Here is a 16,446-nt window from a genome sequence, read left to right as displayed (position 1 = left end):
CAAAAATGTATAGGTTTGCTAGGTTTCCCTAGGTGCCGGCAGGCTAGGGTTCAAAAACTACAGCTAGACTCTTTGCAAAAAAAGTGTAAATTTTCAGTGTGAAAATGTGGTGTGTTCACCTTAGGTTTTGAGCCACTTCCTGTTGTGGGCACTATGCCTAACCACACAAGTGAGGTACCATTTTTATTGGGAGACTTAGGGTAGTTCAGATTTGTAAATCAACTGTTATTACCTATTGATTTTTGATGCATTTCTCCCTTCCAAATGAAAGACATTGTGTAAAAAAAAAGTCATTTTGAAAAATGACCAATAATTGTCATGCAAGTATGAGTATTCCCAATTTCGAAAATGTCCAAATATGCACTGTTTCTAAATTCTGTAATTGTTTCCTATTTCAGAAATACATAGGTGTCTTTGATACCGATTTTTCCATGTACACATTTTCCCACAATAATTGCTATATACCCGGAACCAAAAAAAAAAAACATTACAAAATGCTGCTCAGTTTTTTACTCTGGGTTCGTTGGGCTCTTGGTGAACCTACAAGTCCTATATATCCCCACAACCAGGAAGGTCCACTGGATGTAACGGTACATTGCTTTCAAAGAGATGTCATAATTCGAAGAAGTTACAGGTGAAAACGTTCACTCAAAAGGGTGCTTTTTTCAACAAATTTTTAATTTTTCCTATATTTACCTGTTAGTTTCTATAAAGAAACCTTGATGGATCTACACAAATGACCCCTTGCTGAATTCAGAATTTTTTCTACTTTTCAAAAATGTATAGCTTTCCAGGATCCATTATTGCTTTTCTACCCATTTCTACCATTATCTGGAAGGAGGTTGAAAGCACAAAAAATAGCAAAAATAGGGTATGTCCCAGAAAAATGTCAAAACTGTGTAAAAAATGTTGGATTTGTGACAAAAATCTGTCATTCCCTAAAAGCTGGAGAAATTGTGATTTCAGCCACACAAACCCTTTTTTGATATCATTTGCAGAGAAAAACCCAGACGCTTTCATTTGCAGCCACTTTTCCCCATTTTTCACAAAAAAAACAAAATGTTGCTGTATTTTGACTAATTTCTGGGAACCCTATAGGAGAATCCACAAACCCTGGGTACCTTTAGAATCCCCATGATGTTGGAAGAAAAGGACGCAAATTTGGCGTGGATGCCTAATGTGGTCAAAAAGGTGCAGGGGCCTAAGCGAGAACTACCCCAAATAGCCCAAAAAAGGCTTAGCACAGGAGGGGAAAAGGCCTAGCAGCGAAGGGGTTAACGTATTAATGCCGGATGATTTAACAACGCAAGCTAAGAAGTGGGCAGAGGAAATAGATATCTTAGAAGATTTATTTTTCCACTCATATGAGCTAGCACAAAATCTACTAATCCCGGCATGGCTTGAAGCCCAGTATTACTAATCCTGCTTCTCCCTGTACTATACTCCAAAAAAAATCGCCAAATGGGGGACGGGGAGAGGGACTTTCTGCCCACGATGTTTCTTATACCAAGCTGATCTCAATCACATGTTTGCTTCTTGTGACATATTAAATAACCTTAAATTTGAGATCACAAACTTTTTTAAAGAAGTACTAGAGAGGAATGTTCTTCTTTCTTCTTCCCTGATCTGTCTTGGAGTAGATCAGGAGACGCAAGGCAAACCTGGAGAGTATTTGATCTTTATAGCCATGGCAATATACCGCCTTTGCCTTGCCTCAGCATGGTTGGACCTATCTCCTCCAGGGTATCGCAAATGGCTAACACGACTGGTGGCAAATTAGAATTTTGAAAAAGCAATCTATGGGAAAAGAGGTGTACAGTCCCGCAAGAAAGGGCTAAAGATCTGGGATCCTGTGACTAAATGGCTTGAGAGATAACCCAAATAATTCAACTCTCTCTTTTTTGTTTCCTTCTTTTCTCTCTCTTTTCTTTTTTCTTTTTCTTTCTTTATTGTTTTATTGCCCTAGTGGTTAAAAACTTATAAAAGAAACGCCAACCCCCAGGGTGGGAGGGTGGGAGGAGGCTAAAACATTCAGAAATGTGTGCATGATGAACAATTACTGATTAAATGTTAATATTAATTTTCATCCACGATAAGTAACTTATTTGAAGATATACGCAATCTACCTACTGCGATAATAATACATGTACGTTGATTTCCTTTTTGAATTTATAAGTTGTTTACAAGGCGATTAGAAAATTGAAGTCTAAATCTGTATCATTGTTATCATGCAACAAATAAAAAAAATTTAAAAAAAGGGTGCATTACTCATCTTTTTCCAGTTTCAAATAGTGCAATGACCATGAATGTTTTACAGTTTTGCTACCTAGCAATATACAAAATTCACAGTAAACTCTCAATGCATCTTTTATGTACCACCGCAAACCTAGTCCAAAATAATTTAAATTCCTTACTTGTGAATTTAAAAATCATTGCCTAATACAAGTTTCTCAGGTAAATTCTCCCTGCAAACAATTTTGTCCAGAAAGTCAGTTAAACAATTAGAGTCCACTCTTTCCACCATTCTTACTGCTCGCCATTTTGAAAATAATCTTTCACAACGAGATCAAAAACAGATCTTTTAGGAAGAACAGTATAAGGGCCAATGATATCAATGCAAGTGTCCTCCATGGCTGTCCAATAGGTTCAGACCCAACAATACATTTCTTAATACTCTTGTGACTATCAGCATATGGTGTACACTTCTTCACCCATTTGTCAAATCATATTCTGCACTTTAAGCCACCAATAAAATTCTGAAATTCTTCCTTTTGTAGAACACATACCTAGATGCCCTTCATACACCAAAGAGAAACTTTTCCTCCGTAAAATGTGAGGCAGGATCACTTTGTCACCTCATACAATAATGCCATCGCTGGACATTAATTAAGCTCTAAATTTATAAAATTATCTTAATTCCTCACTCAATTAATCAATCAAAAAAAGTTAAATTGTTTTTTTTCTAAACCATCTAAGTACACAAAATCCATACATTTGAACAATCTCATTAACATTTTCATTAAAAGAGAAATTAAATCCATTTAAATATCATCATAGATAATTAGAAAATAGGGATAAAACACCAAAAAAGTCAAACTTCCATTAAAAGAATTCACAGCAATATAGAAGTAAGAAAGAGTACAATTTAGGATGCAAAAGACAATTTACCATTTTCCCTAAGCACAATCTTCCTCAAATATCTTTTGGCTCCATGGTTGTAATAAAAAGATTTACTAATACACCAGGCACATAGCCATCCTAATCAGCCTGGGTTACAAGCTTCGGGCCCCTAATCCAGAAGTTGAATAGGAAACAGCTTACTGCAAAAACTATTGGCTCAGACATTTCGGTCTTCAAAATTCTATAGGCAACCCAATATTGTCTGACTCCTAAGTTCAAGCATTTTGGCCGTATCCACCTCATTCGGAACGAATGGTATTTAATACAGAAAAACAAAATGTGTTCCTCAGATTAATGTGCTAGGCCACTTGCAGGACATATTTCTGTTGCTAAATCAATGGCCTGGTGGTTAGGAGTCTTTAAAAGTAAGCTGTCCAGCCGAAACCTAACCAATAAACTTTTAGCTAGGGTTGGTGATCAAATCCATAAAGGGTTCAAACTTGGGACAGGGCTTAAAACTTAAAATCTGGGTTGTTAGGCAACTGTTGATCATTCTCACTGCATATTACTCTGCCACATACGCCCAGTAACTGGTATTTACTCTAATCAGCTTGTCTATGCTAGCCCTCTCTGGACAATCCCACAGACACGGCATTCCCAATAATCTACACCAATGTGCAATGTGGTAAACCATGGAAATTTCTTTGCACTACTAACGTTAGGATCTTCCGTAGTGTCACGCTGTAATAATTTGGCTTGGGCGTGGTCCATAACCAGTACGTTAAGGATTTGAGCGAAACCACATCCCTGATTCTTTTTCATTCCCAAATCAAAAAATGATGGATTTGGAGGGATGATAACTGGTACAGAGGCGAGCGATATGATTACAATATTTTCCCCCACCATCAGTTTGTGGGTATTAACATAGCCCCAGATCTCAACACATACAATGCGCAACTTGGGCGTTAGCCCAGTAAACCTCCAATGCTTGGGTCAGAGGCTGAAATCGTGTCTGTCTATGAAATCTCACTGTTGACTTTGACCTATAACATAAGGTAAGATAGCTTTTATCAAGTTGCTGCTCCAATCTGAGCGAGTCAGCCAATCTTATCACTAGATAGTCAAAGCTTTCTACCTTCTCAGGTGGTTCAACTGCGATCCTAACTGCTTGTGATTTTCCCTTTCCCTTCCCAAAGACGCTGAATTTTGTTTTTGCAATATTAAGTTCCAGGACCCTTTGCATGCAGAAGACCAAAAGTGTGTCTATTAGATTCTGTAGACCTGTTGGTGTTGTGGAAATAAGTAGGGAGTCATCTGTAAAGAGCAGGATCTGTATTTTCTTACTATTCAGGAGGGGGAAATCATTTCTACAGTATGTGGGCCTATCGACCTTTTCAGTAATGAACAGGGAAAACAAAGTAGGAGCAAGTACGCACCCCTGCCGCACCCCACGGTGCATTGGGATGTTGTTAGTTAGCTTACTGTGGTTCCCCCATCATACCTGGGCATAATCATCCTCATGCATTCTTGCTATCGAGTTTACCAAATTGGTCGGAACACCTATGCCTAGCATGACTCTCAATAGCTTTTCACGGGGCACAAGATCAAACGCAACCTTCAGATCAACAAATGCTATATATAATTTTTGTTCCTTTAACAACACGTACTTCCACGTGAGGAATGTGAATCTGAAGGCCTGATCACATGTACTTATCTTGGTTCGGAAGTCCGCCTGGTAGGGGGATGAGTTTGCACTTTCATCTATCCTGGCTTGGAGTTTATCTAAAACTTGCCTAGCAAAAACCTTTTGCATATTATCGATAAAACTAATCAGTCTGTAATTGGAAGGAATTGAAGCATCTCCCTTCTTATATATATATAGTAATTATCTTAGCCCCTTCCTATGTTTTAGGGATATTTCCTGCGGCTAATATACAGTTTGTCAAAAGTTTTATATAAGAGGCCTCTTACAACAGGTTCAGATTTATACAGGTTACCTGGTGTCCGATCTCGTCAAGGAGCCTTTGCTGCTTTCAATCTGTTAATTGCTAATATAGTATCATCCAGGATTAAAACCATCTCAGTACCAGTGATATTAGAAAAAAAAGAAGTGTCTAGAGTATTAGGATTGGTGCCTGTAATCTCTATGGAGCTAGTATCCTTGACCCTACCATATAGCGTAGAGAATTGGCTAAACCGTTCCTCTGGCTAGATGTGATGACTGTGGGTCATAATACTATCCAGGCTTCAGTGTGCAATGATATGCTGCCTTTCTTCTAGTAATAAGTCTTGTCAATTTTTATCAGCAAAGTCTCACTTGGTATTAGCAAGCACTGCTTTGTATCTGCATCATGCCAGAGCTATCCCAGGTTGACTATGCTCACTAACTGCTCTCTTTAGGGCCCTTTTTGTGGATTTGCACTCAGAATTATACAGTTTATGAATGCTTCTGCCAATAGGTTTCTTACCGGCCACCTTTTTAGAAACAATCACTTGTAAGGCCTCATAGAAATCCCCATGAATTGATATTATTGTCCCCGGTGATGGTCCTCCTCCCTGCAAGCAGCTGCTGCTAGAACCTGGGCTTGGTGCACCGTGGGACGGGACTCCCACCAGAGTGATATGGGCACCAAAGAAACTGGCAGCCCAACAAAGCTAGTGTCAGGTTCTGCGGGGGTTAATGCAGCACTATAAGCATGTGATGGGCATGCCACCACAAGCAGCTGCGACTGGAACCTGGGCTTGGTTCACCCTGGAACCTAGATTTCTTCAGGGTGATATGGGCAGCAAAGCAGCTGGCAGCCCCAACAAAGATAGCTTCCTATGCTGTGGCATCGAGGCAGCGCTATAAGCGTGAGATTGCTGCGCCTCACCTGAGCAGCTGCTGCTGGAACCTGGAATTGGTGCACCCTGGAATCGGGAGTCCCACCAGGGTGTTATGGGCAGCAAAGCAACTGGCAGCCCCAACAAAGATAGCTTCCCGCACTCTGGGAGTAGATGCAGTTCTATAAGCATGAGATGGCCAAGCCTCCCCTGAGCAACTGCAGCTGGAAACTGGGCTTGGTGCACCCTGGGATGGGAAGTCCCGCCAGGGTGATATGGGCAGCAAAGCAAATGGCAGTCCCAACAAAGATAGTGTTCTGCACTGCTGGAGTCGAAGCAGTTTAGTAAGTGTGAGATGGCCATGCCTCCCCCTGAGCAGCTGCAACTGGAACCTGGGCTTGGTGCACCCTGGGACTGGGAGTCACACCAGGGTGAAATGGGCAGCAAAGCAACTATCAGCCCCTACAAAGATATCTTCCTGTGCAGTGGGGGTTGAGGCAGTATTATAAGAACGAGATGGCCACCCCTCTCCCCGAGCAGCTGTGGCTAGAACATGGGTTTGGTGCAACCTGGGGCCAGGAGTCCCACAAGGGTAATATGGGCATCAAAAGAGCTGCCAGCCCCAATGATGATAGCATCCCGTGCTGCAAGGGTCGAGGCAGCACTATAAGCACAAGATGGCCGTGCCTCCCCCAAGCAGCTGTGGCTAGAACTTGGGCTTGGTGCACTCTGAGACCAGGAGTCCCACCAGGGTGATATGGGCAGCAAAGCAACTTGCAGCCCTAACAAAGATAGCGTCCCGAGGGGGTTCAGGCAGCACTATATGCATGACATGGCTACACCTCCCCACGAGCAGCTGCAGCTGGAACCTAGGCTTGGTGCACCCAGGGACCAGGAGTCAGGCCCTGGTGATATGGGCAGGAAAGCAACTGGCAGCCCCAACGAAGATAGCCTCAAACATGTTTCACTCTTTAGGCCAATCGTTAACGAGTGATTCCTGTACCAATTCCAGCATATTATCACATTTAAAATGTTACTTTCATACAATGACTCCAGATTTACACATCCTTCTTTCAAATCAGCCACCATATATGCCACACCACACTCACGTTCTTCATTCAATCCACTGTCTCTCTCCAAAAGAAAACATGACATACAATCAGCATGCACATTTTCACAAAAAGAAACTTACTGAACAAGGCACTGGTACTTTAGCCACCAAACAGGATAATCGTGAACTCAATGTCCTGGAGACAAAATATTTAACAAATGTTTGTGGTCAGCTCTGAGAAGAAATTCCGTCTCCCACAAAAATGTTCTAGAATGCTGAAAAGCCCAAGTGCAGGCTTTTAACTCTTTTTCCATCACTGCATAGTTTACTTTCTAAAGATTTTAGGGCATATTATCAAGAAACAGAGTTAAAATTATCGCCGCGGTGATAATGGGCCTGATAATATGCCCTTGAGAATTCCCATAGAAGCCCATGTTTTGGTGACAATATGGGTTTCTATTTGAATTCTCAAGTGCATATTATCAAGCCCATTATCGCCGCTTTAGCGGCAGTTTTCTGCCGCTAAAGCGGCGATAATTTTAACTCCATGCTTGATAATATGCCCCTTAATGAATAAAGACGTATATGACAAAATAGATTCTCCCGCTTAGCTTTTCTGCAAGAATACTGCACGCAAACCAACACTACTGGCATCCACAGATACCGCACACTCTCTCCCAACAACATATGGTTATTAACAAGGTGCCTGAACAATCTCCTTTTGAAAAGTTCAAAACCATTCTAATGCTTTCCTTCCCAAACAAATTTCATATTTACACAATATTTGCATTATATTGTACAAAGTTTGCATTGAATTCTGCTAAACCTAAGAATGATAACAATTGCTCTTTGGTAGATGGAGCAGCAGCACTGTCAATTGTCCCACATGATCCTGTTTGCGTTAATATCATTTGCTGAGATTTCGGGTCCCAAATGCTCAACTTCTTCACAGCAGAAATACCTTTTGTCACTCTCACAGTCAACCCTTTTTCTTGTAGTCTCCCCAATACCACTCCCAGGCTCTTATCCTGCTCTTCATGTGTCCTCTCAAATACCAGGATTTCATCCTGAAATGCTTCTGCACCCATAACATTCTAAAGCATAAGCATAATAAAATGCTGAAACATTGATGCAGCACTCGCTAAACCAAAATGCATTCTAAGAATTTGTTACATTTCTTCCTAGGTCACAAAAGCTGTAAGATATCTTGACTCCACTTCCAATTAGGCTTAGTAATATGAACTTGCAAGATCAATAATTGAGAAAATAGAAGCTCTGGCCTATATCAAAACCAGTTCATGCAAATTAGTCAGAGGATGTCTGTCAATCCAAATCTCATTATTTCAGCTATGGAAATCAACACATAATCATAACTAAACCAAACCCTTCACAGAATTCACCACAGGCAATACCCATTGTGAGGATTCTATTGGTTCAATAATTCCCTTCTTACACAACTTTTTCAACATATCCTTCACCTTATCCCTATATGCCAAAGGTACTTTCCTGCTCTTGTGTCTAACAGGAAACGCTCCCTGATCATATGCTTAAATCCCTAAAATGTTCCCAATGTCTTTGAAAAAGGTAAGGATAATGGAATGTAGACAAAAAATTAACCCTCGAAATCTGTTTTATGACCAGAGAATCCACCTGGTTGTTTATCAGGTGGTACCAAGCCATGTCCACCCCACAATCGACAAAACAAGTATCATATACAAGAATCCACCATGAAGGAAACAGGTTTCCCATCCGACCTAAGAATATACTTCGGAAACCCTTTGCATATTTTGTCGGTAATACACAGATTGGAATTTGTGTTGAACATTTCCTCCTTCGACATATTCCTCCCACTTATTACTAGTAATTCTATTTCCCTTGCTAGACACATAGGCTTTGAACTCTCTTCCAAATTGTCCTTTCTTTTTACATTTTATGCAAACCTTATATGCAGCTGGACATTCTTTAAGATTATCAACATGGTAAGAACTTCCACAGTTGAAACATACCATACAACAACTCTTACTGTCGTAATTTTTATGTTGACAAACTTGCTTAAAGTTAGCATTAGAATTGTTTTTTGATAGCAATAACCTCAGTGCCTATTTCAATAGGTATTGTTGACCTACTATTTCATTTACAAACTCCTCAGATTGTTCAATCCCCTTTGCATTAATTAGAACAGCACTCAAAGAGGTTTCAATTCCCACCCATAACTTGCCTTGTATTTGCTTTTTGTTTTCATCATTATCTGATCATGCAACACTTCTTTATACGTGATAGTTTCACATTCACAACACCCAGCTAAAGTTCTCAATGCTGAAACATAGTCTTAAATAGATTCATCATCTTTATTAGCCTGCAAATAAAATGTGAACCATTTCTACCATGGTATTTATCTTCTTTCTAAATCTGATACTCAATCTTTTTGCCGCTTGTTTGAAAACACCCATCCCACCTGTGATTTCCAACTGAGGCAGTCTATGGAATTTCTTTAAAACCATTCCTCCTACGCAATGTTTTACCATAGTTTACTTTTTTTGCAGAACAGTGTTCTTCTTTTAAAACCAATCCAATCCAAACAAGCTTTATTCGACAGCTTATGTCATAAAAGCACATACAAAAAATGAGTAAAAACATAGATGATAACAATAAAACATCTGCATCAGTATAGAATAAAACCTGGATGGTCAAACAACATCACCATGGAAAAAGGTATCTATTCAGCTCTTAAATTCCATTAAAATCTTAAATAATAAAACTTGATTTAAAAGGAGAGAAATTCATATTTTACAAATTACAGAGCATATTTAATATTGACAGGCTCTCAAGGTATTTTGGGTCTTTAATAATAACTAGATTATGTACAGTTAATCACTACCTTATTTAGCCTTAGTTAGACGTAGGGAATTTGCTCTTATAGCCCACGACCACCCCAAGAATGTTTCCATTGCTATGGCCAACGTTGGTGATGTATCAGTTCGAAGGATTCATCCAGCTTCACTGGCCCTTCTTGTGCCTTAGGGCTTACAAATTGGTGTCAACCAAGCCCAGCTTGGAGCCTCATAACCAGACAAACAATAAATGAGCCAGTGAATCATTACTAATCTGGCATACCGGGCACGTTTCATCAATAGGTTTATCCCATTTGGTAGTAAATGTTCTTAGTGGCAGTGTGCCCACTCTAAACTGGAAATATAATTTCCGGTCGAGCGGCTTTGTTATTTGGTCCCAATAAGGCTTCAAACTGGGTTTTAATTTACTTTCCAGGAAACGGCCAGTTAACTTGGATGAATCACTGGTTCTGTGTATATTAAGCTGAACCCTTTCCCAATATTTCTCCTTCAGGGTTTTTTTGTGGGAAAATTGGCATTTATCAGACCCTCCAGGATTTCGCGATTCCGCGATTTCGCGGCTTGCCGCGAAATCGGCACTTTTGTAAAAATGCCGCGATTTTTACAAAAGTGCCCGCGAAATCGGCACTTTTGTAAAAATGCCGCAATTTTTACAAAGGTGCCTGCGAAAAGTATTTCTATTTTTAATGTTAGCTCTTAGAAAGGGCCTACTCCCCTGTTGGAAACCTTGGTTAGTGCTAGGGAGCAGCAAGGGGGGGTGAAGGAGGGGGTAGGTCGCAGGAGGTGACATACTCGTGATGCAAACAAAGGCCGAGTGATTCTCGGCAAAGTCGCGCGCTTCGGAAGATGCTTGCAGGGCGGAGCCTAACTATACTTTTCAGTCGTGGGCTCGAGGTGAAACTGGGAGACGTTTTCTCTGTCCTGTTTTCAAAGGGGTCATTGACGTCTGCCGGTGTTATGTCATATCGGGTATCCCCTCGGAATCGTGTATCTTCTGGTCTTTTTTACCACACACTTCTTAAATACTGCAGCGGATCACTGTTGCACGAGTAGAAACGGGCAGAAAAGCGCTTTTAATGCAAATATTAAAACGTACAATAAAAGACAATTCATTGCATATACACGTTGAAAGCAACGTAATTATTTGATGTAGGATATTGAATCATATCATGAACTAAACACGTGTGGAAGACAAAGCGAATGGAAACAATGGCAGGGTTACAATAGTAAGCTACAAGGGAAAACAACATCAAAACGTGAGAAAGATTAAAGGGTGAAGGAAACAAAGGCAATGAGAAAGAGCAAGAGTTATTGACAAAAACATAGCTTGCACAGTAAATTAGCTAGTTTGCCACCATCAATCCTGTCAGGTTTCCCAGGTCCATGTGTGATGCTCCAGTTCCAGGTTTTTTTACAATTGAATTCTGGGACTTATAGTCAGTGCCACTGGAATTATGCGACTGTGCGGCCGCTGCGAATTTCGCATAGTTATGAATTTGCCACAAAATCCACCATCTGCATAATCTGCAGATTGAAAAACACCGGTCCCGCAATGTGTCAAAAGGTGTGATAACTGCTATACTAAGCAAATGGAGAATTGCATTTCCAAAGGATAACAGCCTTCACCTGTGGGCTGCTTCCTCTGTTCCATATTCCAGGTTCCCTATTCAAAGTGGAATACTCTGCTAAAAGAGTTTCCAATGATTTAAGGCTGAAAATGAATCATTATGAGTAAAATAAAGTGCCGCAAAAATGCCGCTAAATTTCCATATTTGTGCCGCTAAATTTCCATATTTGTGCCGCTAAATTTGCGAATCCATGCCGCTATATCCTGGGGGGTCTGATTTATATATGTAGTCATGCCAATACCTGCTAGACTGTCTCTCACCGCCCATAGCTATTTTATTCGGTGAGAGGTATCTGCCCTTATTACATCCAGAAACCCATGCGCATACACTTCAAGTTCGGGAGAAGTCCATGTCCTCTGCCAATACAAAAGGGGACGTAATTTGGCTATATCTGCAATAGGTTTCCTCCAAAGATCATACAGTAACGGACAAGTTGGGGTACTCTTTGGTAGCCTGGTGACTTTCCTCAAAAATCTATTTTCCGATATTGAAAGCATAGAAAGGTTCTCACACCCCCATAGCTCTGAACCATAGAGGGATGAGCGAATTACTTTCAGGTATTTTTTGGGACACAGATCATGCCGTAGGCTTTTTTTCTGAATCACTTTAAGCTGCAGCTCATGCATAACATTATTAAAGGAATCAAAAAGTAATTGTAACCTGTTTGCTGTATGTGCAATTAAAACCGTGTTGTCTGCATACAATAGTACAGGGGTTAAGCTGGAGCCAATTTTAGGGACAACACGTGTGCAAGAAGCTAAAAACATGCCCAGGCCATTGAGGTACCCTAAAAATAAAAAAGGGGCCAATATACAGCCTTGTCTAGTGCCTCAATTTACTTGAATAGGGGACATGTGATCTCCACATGTGAATACCTTGGTGTAGGGTTTTTAAAAATATACTATAAAGGGGATCCCGGCCCATAATGTCCCATATTATGTCTCTGTCCACTAAGTGAAGGGCACAGGAGAGGTCGATAAAAGTCATGTGTATGGCCCCTCACCTGGCCTTGACATATTTACCTAGTATTAGAGACACACTTAGGGTTTGTTTGGTAGTGCCAGGCGAAATCAGTATTGGCACAGTGAAAAAAGATTTTTTTGCTGCCCAGTCTACTAATTTTGCCAAGATAAATCTACCAGATATTTTGACCGCAGCATCGAAGTTTCTGTACTAAATGCATACCTGTATCACACATTGGATGCATACAGAATTTGTTGATTGTAGTGATTTAACCTTGGGTGTGTCATCTCAGATGCCAATGCACTCGACTCTAGCATTCACTAACTCATAAAAATCTGTAACTATGCTAATTGAATTATGTTATTATATTTTAAAACATCCCTGGTCTTTCTTTCTTGTCCATACTTTCCTCCTTTCAATTGTACCCTCTCCCTGCTTCATTGGGATAATCTACCCGTGCACAGTTTTCAGAAAAATCTGAAGATATGTTTTTAAAACGGCGGGGGGGGGGGGGGCGTACAATACATAACAATTCATAAGTGCAGGAAGTAGTACTACAGATGTACTCTTCTGCATTCTCATACATGTCCTTGCGAATGGGCCCAAAACGTCCAACTCCCTATTAGTAAAACTGCAAAAATGACCAAGTCCTGTCTTTTTTCCTAGATGTGTATGAATAGTCCCTGAAAGCTCCCTTTTTATTCTGATGCTAGCTGTTTGGGGAGCAGTTCCCAAGACATGTAAGAGTATGCAAAAGAGTACTACATGACTACACCTGTATGTTCTCCAAAATTCCCTTACGAATACACCCTAGGGAACCTTTGTTTTTCCCATGTTAATGCCTTTGTCTCCACCTCATTTATGTTTCTTAACACAATATAACTAGTTGTTGCTTAACAACTCATTTCCATGTTCTTCCACTCTCCTGAACATTACTGAAAATGCTTATTAACTTGTACAGTACCTCATTTTGTATATGTCTTTCTGTGTGCATGAACACGTGTGTTCACCGTGATTTGCCTAGATTACATGCACACTTGTTTAGTGTCTTTTAATTCTGGTACAATGGTTTATTATCAGATCCTGAGCACCGTGAGAGGATCTTATTACACAGCCACTTGTTTTGGCCTCTCTAATAACGCCATATGGTTGATAGAGGACGGGGTTAGCCTTCTTAGTAGCAGGAACACCAATTTTTCAGATCTGGCAATTTTCCTATCCTGACCGGTCATGGAACATTAACTGGAGAAATGTCCATTATTCAACCCCCTGCTAATTGCCTATTCCCAGGATCTGGCCTGCAAAATGACTTGCTGTGTCACATTTATGTCAGCTTCTCTTCAATAGTAATTAGTCAATGTGGCCCATTTTTGCTGATAATTTAAAGATGGAGTTAGTGTGCTAACGAAGGAATATTGTGGAACTTTCAGACGTTCAATTTGGAAGTCACTATTGAAAGAGCAAGGAGCAAGTCAAGAGCAATTTCTTATTTCCATCTGTAACTTTGTGAAATGTTTTGGCCCTGCTTCTGGCAGGTATTCAAACTATTGCCATTTGAAAAATAATGTTGATCGCAATTTGTATCACTGTATCTGTTGTTAGTTTTTCAGTTTACATTCGTTTAGAAAAAGTGAATGTTGCACATTGGCAAATTTACAATTTAGATAATATCTGGGGTCTTACAAAAAGAATTTAATTTTCCACTATATTTTTACATTTTGCGATGTTTTACTGTTTATGTAATGTGTAATGGGCCATACCAATTTTAACCCGGTCCATATTACAGAGAGCCTTTTCAAACAGGACAAAAATTGAGAAAATTGGCTGTTGAATAATGGCTAACTAGGTTTTGCTTCTAAATCATTTTAAACATGCAGCAGAGTTTTTAACAAAGAAATCTTGGCCAATAGCAATTTGGTTCAAGACTTTGCACTCTTTGCTGTTTACGTAATAAAAATGGTCCACTGTAGACAGTGCGATGTCTTCTCAAATGCATTTGTGCTTGCCTTCTACAAGCAATATCCAGGGCAGCTACAAGTTTGAGAAAACGAATCCACATTTCACCCATACTGATCTCAAAGAAATGGCTTCCCACTGATGCAGGGAATATATTCAAACCTAGATCCCTTACCAATAAAGCACTAAATGCAGCAACCCTGACCTATGGAGAAGTGTGGCTCAATGGTTAGAGCGGCAGACCCTGATGCAGAGGTCTGGCCCGGGACCAGGGTTAAATCCCCGCCCCGGCGGGTCTTGGCCTCAAAATTCCACGGACCTGATAATTCTCGCCTCGGTGCCTATTCCATTCATGGAGTCCCACTCTGCAACTCTGGGCAATAGCTTGCTTAATCTCCACAACGGCCCCCACAACGCTAAAGGATGCCTGGCCTCCACCTTGGGGGTGCCCAGGAGTGGATGCCTCACAGGGAAAGCCAGGATGGGTTCCACAGCGGTATTTGTACAAGCGCATTGAGACCCTCGCGGGTGAGTAGTGCGCTATACAAGTATCAATTTACTTTACATTGCATTACATCTCGCCCAAAATAGATGACTTCACTAGGACAACCTTAGGTCCAGATTTACAAAGACTTTGCACTGGCGCAAAGTGACTCAAAGTGGCTCAAACTCTTGCAAAGGTACTCATTTCCAGTGGGAAAGGTATTTTGAGGCTGGAAAGATGTCCACTTCTGGGAGCAAAGATCACTTGGTACTGCTTGGTGCCACTTTCTGTCAAGAGGGCATTACTTGGGGGTCATTGGGTGGATCTGGCAAAGCACCAAACGTTTTTGATGAAAAGCATGATCTGCAACGAAAGGGCTCTGCATCAAAATCCAAGGCCTTCTAGAAGCAGGCGCTAACAGGAGAGATACTTTCACTCCACAGCACACGTGAAATGTGTGGAATATTTGAGAATTTGACTAGGTATAGGATTTTGTACTACAAGAGTACGCTTCCAGCAAAAGTGTCCTATGCTAAACATCACTCGCACATCTCTGCACCATTGAGCAAACTTTGTGCGTAATACTAGGGAGCCTTATCGCACACAGGGAAAGTGAGGAGCAGTAGACCATTTTTATTAAATACATCTATGTGCTGCCTTCACCTCCTTGCACAAAGCAGCAACTTCGGTTGCTGTGCTGAAAAAACAATAAATCTACCCACTAGAAACTGGAAACGTCCACATATCTAAACTTGAAATCAATAAAAAACATTATTTTCAAGAAGTGGGCTCTGATTCTGGAACTCCATCCCATCTGACATCAGGAAACAACTACCCTCATATGAACCATTTGAAAGCAAATGTAAAACCCTGTTGTTCTAGCAACACTTTGACTTAACACTGAATCAAGGATCAAGGGTGTACAGCATCAACACAAGGACTGTTTCCAAGCCTATTGTACATATTTGTGACTAGTGCTTTACAGTTGAAATGTGGATATGTTGTTCTAGCTCACTCCAAGCATTACTGCTAGTCAGTTTAATTGAAGTTTTAGCATGCCCATATAGCTGTCTGCATGATATATGAAAGTATTTTCTGTAAGCATGGGTTACAATTTATGGCTGGGGTCAGCCTTGTGTAACTGCCCAAATTCATAAGGTAACCAACAACCCATCTTCTCTGAATATTCAGGAATTTTATACAGGGCTTTAAGTGGCCTGAAAGGAGTATGGGGTGTTGGACTTTGCCCTCTCGGTAGGGTCATACATGTAGGAAGGTGAAATCTGACTACATGGTTGCCCCCCACTTTTTTCTGGTGTTTTGATGGTTTTTGACATAGTTTGGCTGGGAACCTGCTATTCAGGTCCCCAGCCCATCTGTTTTCTCTTATAAATTGATTCCTAGTACCTTAGGTACACAACAGATTGGATTCTGAGATGCCCTTATAAGTCCCTAGTATATAGTCTACTATATACCCAGGGCATAGGCACCCCAGAGGCATAGCAGGGGCTGAAGCATGTATTGTGCCACCCCTGGTAAGTCTGCTACTTCGCCCTGGGAAGGTGGTGC

Source organism: Triturus cristatus, chromosome 11 (assembly GCF_964204655.1).
Source record: "Triturus cristatus chromosome 11, aTriCri1.1, whole genome shotgun sequence".
NCBI classification, from domain to species: Eukaryota; Metazoa; Chordata; class Amphibia; order Caudata; family Salamandridae; genus Triturus; species Triturus cristatus.
Note: the sequence above shows the minus strand (reverse complement) of the source record.